A 10,000-nucleotide genomic window follows, 5' to 3' on the forward strand; every position below is an offset into this window, starting at 1 on the left:
TCTTCACTTCATGACTAACACTGATGTATTCTATTTTTTTACTTTGTTATTACAGAACCACTTCAACTTCAAGGGCCACGGATCTTATCAAATACATTATTATTAATTATTATTATTATTATTTAATTATCATGTTTATTTATTTATTTTTTTTTTTGCTCTATCACAGTCCTCAAATTCGACTGGGTGGTATTTATAGTGTGGGGTTCCAGGTTGCATCCTGCCTCCTTAGGAGTCCATCACTTTTCTTACTATGTGCGACGTTTCTAGGATCACACTCTTCTACATGAGACCTGGACCTACTTCAGCCTCTAGTTTTTCTAGATTCCTTTTCAGGGATCTTGGGATCGTGCCTAGTGCTCCTATGATTATTGGTACAATTTCCACTGGCATATCCCATATCCTTCTTATTTCTATTTTCAGATCTTGATACTTATCCATTTTTTCCCTCTCTTTCTCTTCAACTCTGGTGTCCCATGGTATTGCGACATCAATGAGTGATACTTTCTTCTTGACTTTGTCAATCAACGTCACGTCTGGTTCTAATTTTGCTACATATCACCCAATTCTGGTTCTGATACCATAATACCCAGAGGATCTTTGCTGATCGTTTTCTATCACTCCCTCAGGTTGGTGCTCGTACCACTTATTACTGCAAGAGAGCTGATGTTTCTTGCACAGGCTCCAGTGGAGGGCTTTTGCCACTGAATCATGCCTCTTTTTGTACTGGTTCTGTGCAAGTGCCGGGCATTCACTTGCTATGTGGTTTATGGTTTCATTTTTCGTATTGCACTTCCTACATATGGGAGAGATGTTATTTCCGTCTATCGTTCTTTGAACATATCTGGTTCTTAGGGCCTGATCTTGTGCCGCTGTTATCATTCCTTCAGTTTCCTTCTTTAGCTCTTCCCTTTGTAGCCATTACCATGTGTCATCGCTGGCTAGTTCTTTAGTGTGTCTCATGTATTGTCATTGCATTGGTTTGTTGTGCCAGTCCCCTGTTCTGTTTTTCATTGTTCTGTCTCTGTATACTTTTATTATTTCTTCTTCCCATGCACTCTTTAGCCACTCGTCTTCACTGGTTTTTAGATATTGCCCCAGTGCTCTGTTCTCGATGTTGACGCAGTCCTCTATACTTAGTAGTCCTCTTTCCCCCTCCTTTCGTGTAATGCATAGTGTGTCCGTATTTGCTCTTGGGTGTAGTGCTTTGTGTATTGTCATATGTTTCCTGGTTTTCTGATCTATGCTGCGGAGTTCTGCCTTCGTCCATTCCACTATTCCTGCGCTGTATCTGATTACTGGAGCACTACCCATGTGTTTAATGGGCTTTTGTTATTATATTTCCGGCATTGAGTTTTGACTTGAGTATCGAATTGAGTCTCTGCATATATTCTTTCCTGATCGTGTCCTTCATCTCTTGGTGTTTTATATCCCCTCCTTCCATTATTCCCAGGCATTTGTATCCTGTCTCATCTATGTGTTTGATGTTGCTCCCATCTGGTAGCTTTATCCCTTCAGTTCTCGTTACTTTGCCTTTTTGTATGTTGACTAAGGCGCATTTTGTCCCCACATACAATCCTTACAGTCTGGATAAGGGTATCTATTTCCTTGATGCTCTTACCATACAGCTTGATGTCGTCCATGAACATCAGATGGTTGATTTTGTTGCCTCTTTTCTCGAGTTGGTACCCGGCATCCATCTTTTGTAGTACTTTTGTCATGGGAATCATGGCTACTACGAAGAGTAGTGGGGAGAGTGAGTCGCCCTGGAAGATCCCTCTCCTGATATTAACCTCTGCTAGTCTTATTCCAGATCTTGTAAGTATTGTATTCCAGTTCTGCATTGTATTTTTGAGGAAGCTGATGGTGTTTTCCTCTGCCCCATATATTTTCAGGCATTCTATTAGCCATGTGTGTGGTATCATGTCGAAGGCTTTCTTATAGTCTATCCATGCCATGCTTAGGTTGGTTTTCCTTCTCCTACTGTTCTTCATTACCATTTTGTCTATCAGGAGCTGGTCTTTTGTGCCCCTACACTTCCTTCTGCAGCCTTTCTGTTGGCGGGGGATTGTGTTTGTCTCCTCTAGGTAGTTGTATAGAATTTCACTGATGATACCTGTTAGTAACTTCCACATTATTGGTAGGCAGGTGATAGGCTTGTAGTTACTGGCTATATTTCCCTTACTCTTGTCTTTTTGTACTAAGGATGTTCTTCCTGTGGTCATCCATTTGGGTGCATGGTGATTTGAGATACAATGCTGGAGTTGTTCTGCTATTCGTGGGTGTAGGGCCTTGAAGTTTTTGAGCCAGTATCCATGGACTTCATCGGGACCTGAGGCTTTCGAATTTGGCATTTTCTTTAGATGGTGTCTGACTGTGTCTGTCGTGATTTCTGTGAATCTTTATTTTATTCTCCCTGTTTCTTCTTCCTTGACTTCCTGGAGCCATGTTGCATGTTTGTTGTGTGATACCGAATTGCTCCATATGTTTTCCCAGAGTCTCTTACTTAGTTTGGCTTCAGGGATTTATTGGTAGTTGTCTTCCCCTCTTAGTTGACTGTATAGTCTTTTCTGGTTAGTTCCAAATAGTTTGTTCTGTTAGTATTCCTTATTCCTGTTCATGTACCGTTGGATCTTATGTGCTTTGGCCTTAAGCCTCTGTTTTACATCTATTGTGTTGTCTAGTCCCCTCTCTTGTACTTTGTATTTCTCGTTGAGTTCCTCCCTTGTTTTCTTGCTTCTTAGCCTTTTTTCTGCCATCTCTTTCAGTTTACTCAAGTCAGATCTCATCACCATTATTTTCCAGGCGCCTTTTCCAAGGAGGTTGCTGTTTTGGTTTCTGTTGGGTTGGTTGTGCTGGTGGTGTTTGTGTTCGAATCCCCATCAGTTCTGCTACTAATCTTGCTCCTGCATATGACAAGTTATTTGTTTCTGTGATACTGGTGGTGAGTATTATGCCCATTATTTCATTGACCTCACTTGTTTTCTCCCTTAATTTCTTGGTGTTGTAGGCTTTCATGGAGGGGATCTTTGTTCTCTCTGTATCTGGCTCCATCCGTTGTCTAATCTTTTCTACCCATTCCCTCCTCTCTCTTACTTCGTCTGTGTTTCTTTGTGTGTCGTTTGATACCTCATCATCCCTGTTGCCTTCTGTGGCATCGTCTCTCAGTTCGTCTTCGTGTAATTCGTTGTCGTGTGACATTTCCTTTTCCAGTTCTTCTCTTTCTGTTGGGGAGAGCCAGTTCTTTTTCTTTATGTTCCTTACTTGCTTTGCCAGCCTCTGCTCTGTTTGGTGGGTGTTATTCCTCTCATTCCAGATGTTGACCAACCTTCTTCTATATCCTCTCTCTCCGTCAGGTTGCTTCTGATGTAGTATCTCCATATTTCCTTATTTTCTTTTCTTGTCCATTTCTTCCTCTGGTTTGCTTCTGTAGCTCCTATCTCAGGCAGTTGGTTACTGTCGTTGTGGTGGTCAGTTGCTGGATGACGACCTCCAAGTACCTGACCGTTTTTCCTTTCAATTGGGTTGAATACCTGGCTGGCGGACGAAGCTCCTCTGTTGCCAGAGGTTCCATTTACGTCGTTGTCGTTTATTCCTTCATTTCTTAATATCATTGCTGAGTTTTGCTATTTAACCCATAGCTGGACCCTACCCCATCAGGGATAGGTACTCATTTACAGCTGAGTAGACTGGGGAAATTATGGCAAAGATCCTTTCCCAAGGAATCAACGACGAGGAGAGCGGTCACCTATCCAACCTAACCAGTCCATTGACGACCTAACCCACTCTGCCATGGCGCCACATTCTTATTATTATTATTATTATTATTATTATTATTATTATTATTATTATTATTATTATTATTATTATTATTTATTTATTTTTTTTGCTTTTCTGCCATTTCGGATGTAATATATTATTATATAAATGTTAAAACGAAATGTAAAGTGTACAGTATGTGTTAGTTTAGATTAGGAAATATGTAAGGTGCTGTTATCTGTAAGATATTCAAGAGCAGGCTATGAAAAAGGGTATTTGTTGTTTAAGTGCCTTGTTATCCGGATGCCAAAGGCGCTACTATACCTGTGAGCTAAAATACTTACTTCTTGAATCATTTTTCATTTGATTTGTAGGTCAGCATGTTGTACCACTTTTTATTTTATTCCTTATGATAGTTTGTTCTGGAAAAGATCATAATGGTAATTGTTTTCGACTTGCTTGCATATTCATGCATTACTATTCATAAAGACTTATAATGATTGTTTTAGCATTCTACTGATTTAACATCTTGTATTGTAAGTTAGCTAAAATAACATCACTAATAGATCCTGTATGGGAATGGTACTTGATAAAGTAAATTATATTATTTAGTAGAGAGACGGCGATCACTGACAAAACAACGCAATAATTAATGCAATACATGGACGTCGAATACCTTTGCAAGATAACATTTCAAATTGGGTCTCCAAGATGGGTATATAGTAAATGCTAATTGCTCCCACTTTCCCAGCTCACATTCCAACCGTTGCAGTGGAAGAGACGGGAGACCTTGAGGTACAAAGATCGAAATCAAGTAAGGTCCCAGTCGTTTCTTCCCCACGGCGAATTATAATGTGAAGTCCGATCGAATTTCTTTCTCCACCTAGTGGGCAAAACAGTCAGTAAACTATTTCGCTTATACATTTCACAATTGTAGTTATTTCTTCAATAGAATGAAAGGTGCATTTTAGATCACGGTAATCATTGACGAGGGTGAAGTTATATCATTCATTTAGTAGCTGCAACCTTGGTAAATATCATTCCAATATTTCCTACAAAAACGATGTTCTTTCTGTTACAGATTTCTTTAGTCTTTGTGCGCGCATGTATAGAATACCCTGTAAAATATTTATTTCAAAAATAATTAATTAAACATCTTACCGCTTCGTGCACTCTTCTCCAAAGCAACATACTAGTACTGAAAAGACCGGTCAGCATGTCTAAATAATTCACACGATCTTATTCACAAGGGAATAAGATTGTGTGAAGTTTATTACACTCCATCTAAAGTTCGTGCTTTCTCTCTCTCTCTCTCTCTCTCTCTCTCTCTCTCTCTCTCTCTCTCTCTCTCTCTCTCTCTCTCTCTCTGCCGTTGCAGTTTTAATGACTAGAGATCATGGGAAGGGCCAAGTCTCAAGGCTTTAATGCCCCGATGGTTCGAAGTGATGATGGGATATCGCAAGAAAGTTTACAGACTGACGAGAAGAGTTGCATTAACAGGAGAGGAGATAAACAAGCACTTTTCGTAATGATAGCGAGTGATCTTTTCTATACTAAAATCTTAACTGAAAAATTTACGAATATAACAGGGACATATACCGAAAAACTTATCAAAGCAAAGAGCAATCTTGATCTGAAAGCAGGAGACTTAGAACAATCTGCTCATTCCGAGACATACCGAAGACATAAGAATTTGCAAGAACTGAAACCGTTCTTTAGGAGGGTATATTCCAAGTAGGCAAAAAAGATCCTATTATCAGCCTTGCATGATATATGATAACGTGAATGAATGGGGTCACTTAGTTTCATCCACTAATTTGTCTGAGAAGGGCAAAGACAACCATAAAATATCAATTACGCATATCAAAACCACGATTAGATTAGCATTAATGATTGAAAGTTTGCCAGCAGAAGCTAATGAACCTTAAGTAGGAGACATCCTGTGATATAGCCAGGATCGAAGCGGAAGTGCCAAAAATTTGGGGTAAAAGGCCTGAAAGGAATACCATATACAGACCTTTAGTCACCATGGGGCAAAAGGAAATGGGACAGCATAGATCTAGGACACCAGCGAGAAGTCAGAGTAAGATGCCAGGTAACACTTCTCAAGGAGGGTTTGCGACAGTCACATGTTATAACTGTCAAAAGAAGAGACATTTACTCCCCTTTTTATAAGAGAACAGGCCATAGTGATTATTAATGCAGAAATAGACCTGTTTCAGCTCCTAGGTATAGATCACGGTCGAACGGCAGGGGTAGAGACTGTAGTCAGCCTTTACAAGCTAGCGGAAACAGGTTTTCAACCCCAAGTAAGTATCAAGATACTAGTCACACTGCAAATAATTGGGTACCAACCAGAGCAACCAATATCAGATGACACAAGGGTGAATTTTCAGTACTGTAGTATAACAGATCTTCCTTCATAAAAGAGAGAAAGACCGGAGCACCAAACCTAAGCCAAGCTAGGCAGGTTAGCAAAATGAATATAGGAAATGAATATAATTATAAACCAATATTTCCTGCACAGGCTGCTTTAGAGAAGCCTATGGCTACATTCTTCGACGCAGGTAGCTCTAAGAATATAATATCAGGAAAGGTGTATCAGATGTATTTCTCTAACCGATGTACAGTTAGAGTTTGCCCATTTGTTGATAGGTCATCCACCTACGGCTATATGAGGGATCAACATTGATGCACCTGGAGAGCAATTAGCTATTAAAAAGGGTTGTAAGATTTCTCGAATACCTCCATGCAAATTAATTAGAAGAAACCAGTCTCGGGAGAACTCTTCACTAAAAAGTATTCTAAAGAATGATAAGATGGAAGGAAGATATCCAGAATACAGCACAAATTCATAAAAAAAAAATTTACTTCAAATTGGAGAGTTAAGTGTAGTAAATCCAATTTTTGAAGGGAAGGAAATTCTCATAATTAGTGAAAGTTCTATATTAAATGGAATGCATTACTTCTCTAATTTACATGAAGTTAGACAAGGTAAAATAGCTTTTCAGCTTACAAATAACAGAGGAGGAAAAAATCTGTAAAATTTTCATAAAAAGACTACGGAATATAATGCTGTTGAATAAAGAGAGAGAAGCTAAAATTTCATTTCGTAAGGAAAAAATTCTAGGTTCATATTGGTCAATGAGTTTATGTTTACTCGTCATTTATTGGTATGGTACAGAAAAAGCAATTTATCAAACTTAAAAATATGGGCGCTTTCATTCCTAAATTTTGTGAGACTCGCGCTACAGTTTTCGACTTTTCTAATTATATTTTATTCATGAAAGAAGAATTTTTGCTGTCCCTTGGGTTGGATTTTTTTTTATCAAATTTTAGGCCAAAATATAACCAATTCCTCTTACCTTTAGAATCGATTTTTCAGAGGTTGAAATCCCTCCTCTTTAATGCCAATATGAGTGGTTTACAAAATGAATTATCTAGTCTTTCTCAACGTGTTTTTTCAAAGTTAAAAACTAATTGGGATCCTTTTTTCATAAAATGTGATTTTGATATAATTAAAAACTTGACCAAGCGTGATGACATCATAATTGTGAAACCAGATAGGGGGAAAGGGGCTGTCATTCTCAACAAATCAGATTATAATTCGAAAATGGAAATTATCCTTAATGATCACACTAAATTCATAAAGATAGATATAACAGCAGGCGTGGCGGAGTCTGAAGTGTTTGCAGCCATTCGTGAAATGAAAAACGGGATGAGTCCTGAGTTAGATGGTCTCCCAGTAGAATTCTATAAGATCTACTGGAAAGATATAAAGCAAGACATCGTAAGTTTAGTGAGATTTGTACTTAAGAATAAAACCGCTGTGAAACTGAACAAAGGAATAATTACTTTCACCCCGAAAGAAGTTTTAGATCAAATTTCAAACTGGTGACCGATAGCAACGTTAAATATAGATTTTACAGTCATTGCCAAAATAATAACTAGCAGATTTAAAAATGTATTAAAGCTGGTAATATCCTCTGAACAGTTTAGCTGTCTTGAAAACAGGTCAGTAATTAATTTAAATGTTTCAATGAGAGATACTATGGTTTATATTAATGAAAGTAACAAGAAGGCAGCTATGATAAACCTGGACTGGTCAAAAACTTTAGATCGTGTAGAACACGACTTTTTATATGCAATATTTGAAAAATTAGGTTTCGACAGCAAATTTATCCAGATAATACAAATGTTATACGAAGATACTGAAAGTGTGATAAGCATGGTAACCTCTCTGAGTTATTTTCTATCAAAAAATCTGTAAGACATGGATGTCCCTTATCTATGATTTTATTTTTTGTGTATCAAGAACCTTTCTGTAGAATGATAAAAATGAAGCTTTCAGAGTTCGACTTATAGTTACCTAATCGACTGAATGTATCTGTTATTGGTTATGCTGGTGACTGTAATTATTGTAACTAGTGACGAAGGTCTAATAGAATGTATAAATGTAATTGAGGAATATGTAAAAGCGTCAGGTACCCTTTTGAACAAAAACAAAACTTCCATTTTAGGTATTGGGTACTGGAAAAACTTAACAGAGTGGCCAACAACTGTTAGGTGTCTACCATACTAATAGCCTTCTGAAAAATGTCGAGTTAAACTGGTCTATTTTGGAAGATAAGATTACCAAGATGGTTGGTATTTTTCAGAATAGAAGATTAACAATATTTCAAAAGTCTATTGCGATAAATTGTAAAGTTTTAGCAAAAATCTGGTATGTATCACATATTTATCCAGTACCAAACATATTTGCACAAAGAATTCAGAGATGTTTGTATAAATATATGTGGAAGAGCTGTTATGAACCAACTGCTAGGAAAATCTATGCTTCTAGATACCTTAAAAGGAGGAGTTGTAATATATAAATAATATTTTGTGCAAGTCAAAAGCCATAATGTTTTCATACCTTTCTGAAAACTTGTATCAATAGAGATTTTGGTTATGAAATGCTTTATTTCTTTTGTTTAATTCTGGTTACTTTTCTAGTTGAAACTGACATCAATAATAGGGATTGCACGATTTTTATCCCGCCTTAATATAATACGATGGTTAATATTCTTAGGAAAGTTTACCGCTTTAAAAATTATCCTAATGTGTGAAATGAGGAAATTTATTGGTTGATGGAACGTAATGATTACAAACCCAAGATTGAGTAATTGTATCCCCTTTTCAATTGGACAGTGATTTGGAAGCATGTTAACAATAAGTCTGTTATAAGAACATCAGGGAAATACTTTATAGGTATATACATAAAATACTGAATACAAATGATAGGTTGCACATCATGAATATAGCAAATAAGGCTAAATGTCTCTTTTATGGGGCTATAGAAAGTAACATGCATTTTATTGATTTTTGTCCATCTTTGAACCATATATTGTCCTGTTGAGACGAATAGTTTGGTGAAAATACTTAGATTAGTCTTTATAACGGTGTCAAAGAAAGATGAAAATACCGCAATTGCTCTGTTATCGGATTTTATAGCAGGAATGTGGTATGGACGATCTGTGGGACTGTTGGTAGATGACCCAAATTCAGTTATATTCATAAGAAATACAATGTCGGAAACAATATTAATATGTGATGCGTTCAAAAATAACTTAAATAAGATATTTACAAAAGACTACCTGTCTAATGTAATATAGATATAGGTTTTGATCAAATGTGAAATGATTTTGTACCATTGTATTGTAGAAACCAATTGTATTATATGATATATATATATATATATATATATATATAATATCCTATATATATATATATATATATATATATATATATATATTATATATATATATATATATATATATATATATATATATATATATATATATATATATATATATACATATATTACTTTTACTATTTTCAATTCTAGCTACGATCAGAAACATAAAAAAAAAAATGAGTGAGGAACGGTACAACTTTTTTGAGATAATGATCATGTCATTGTGCAAAAGACGGAAAACCTTAACTTTTACGAGATGGTTAACAGTCTCTCAAAGTAGAATTAGAGCTTTAAAAATAGTCCGACAGATGCGTGGAAGTAGAATTAGAAGTTTACACGAAGTCGATATCTCCGATATCCAGAGATGGGTACTGCAGGCAATTCCTCTGAAAACTCCATTACCGAAAGTTGATGACGCGAAGAGTTTGGCAGAAGTTCCTCTCTCGTCGGTGATGTTATTTTCTTTCCTAATCCTACGCAGCCTTTTCATTTGGGTAGTGTTTA

The sequence above is a fragment of the Macrobrachium nipponense genome, chromosome 30 (assembly GCF_015104395.2).
Source record: "Macrobrachium nipponense isolate FS-2020 chromosome 30, ASM1510439v2, whole genome shotgun sequence".
Lineage (NCBI taxonomy): Eukaryota > Metazoa > Arthropoda > Malacostraca > Decapoda > Palaemonidae > Macrobrachium > Macrobrachium nipponense.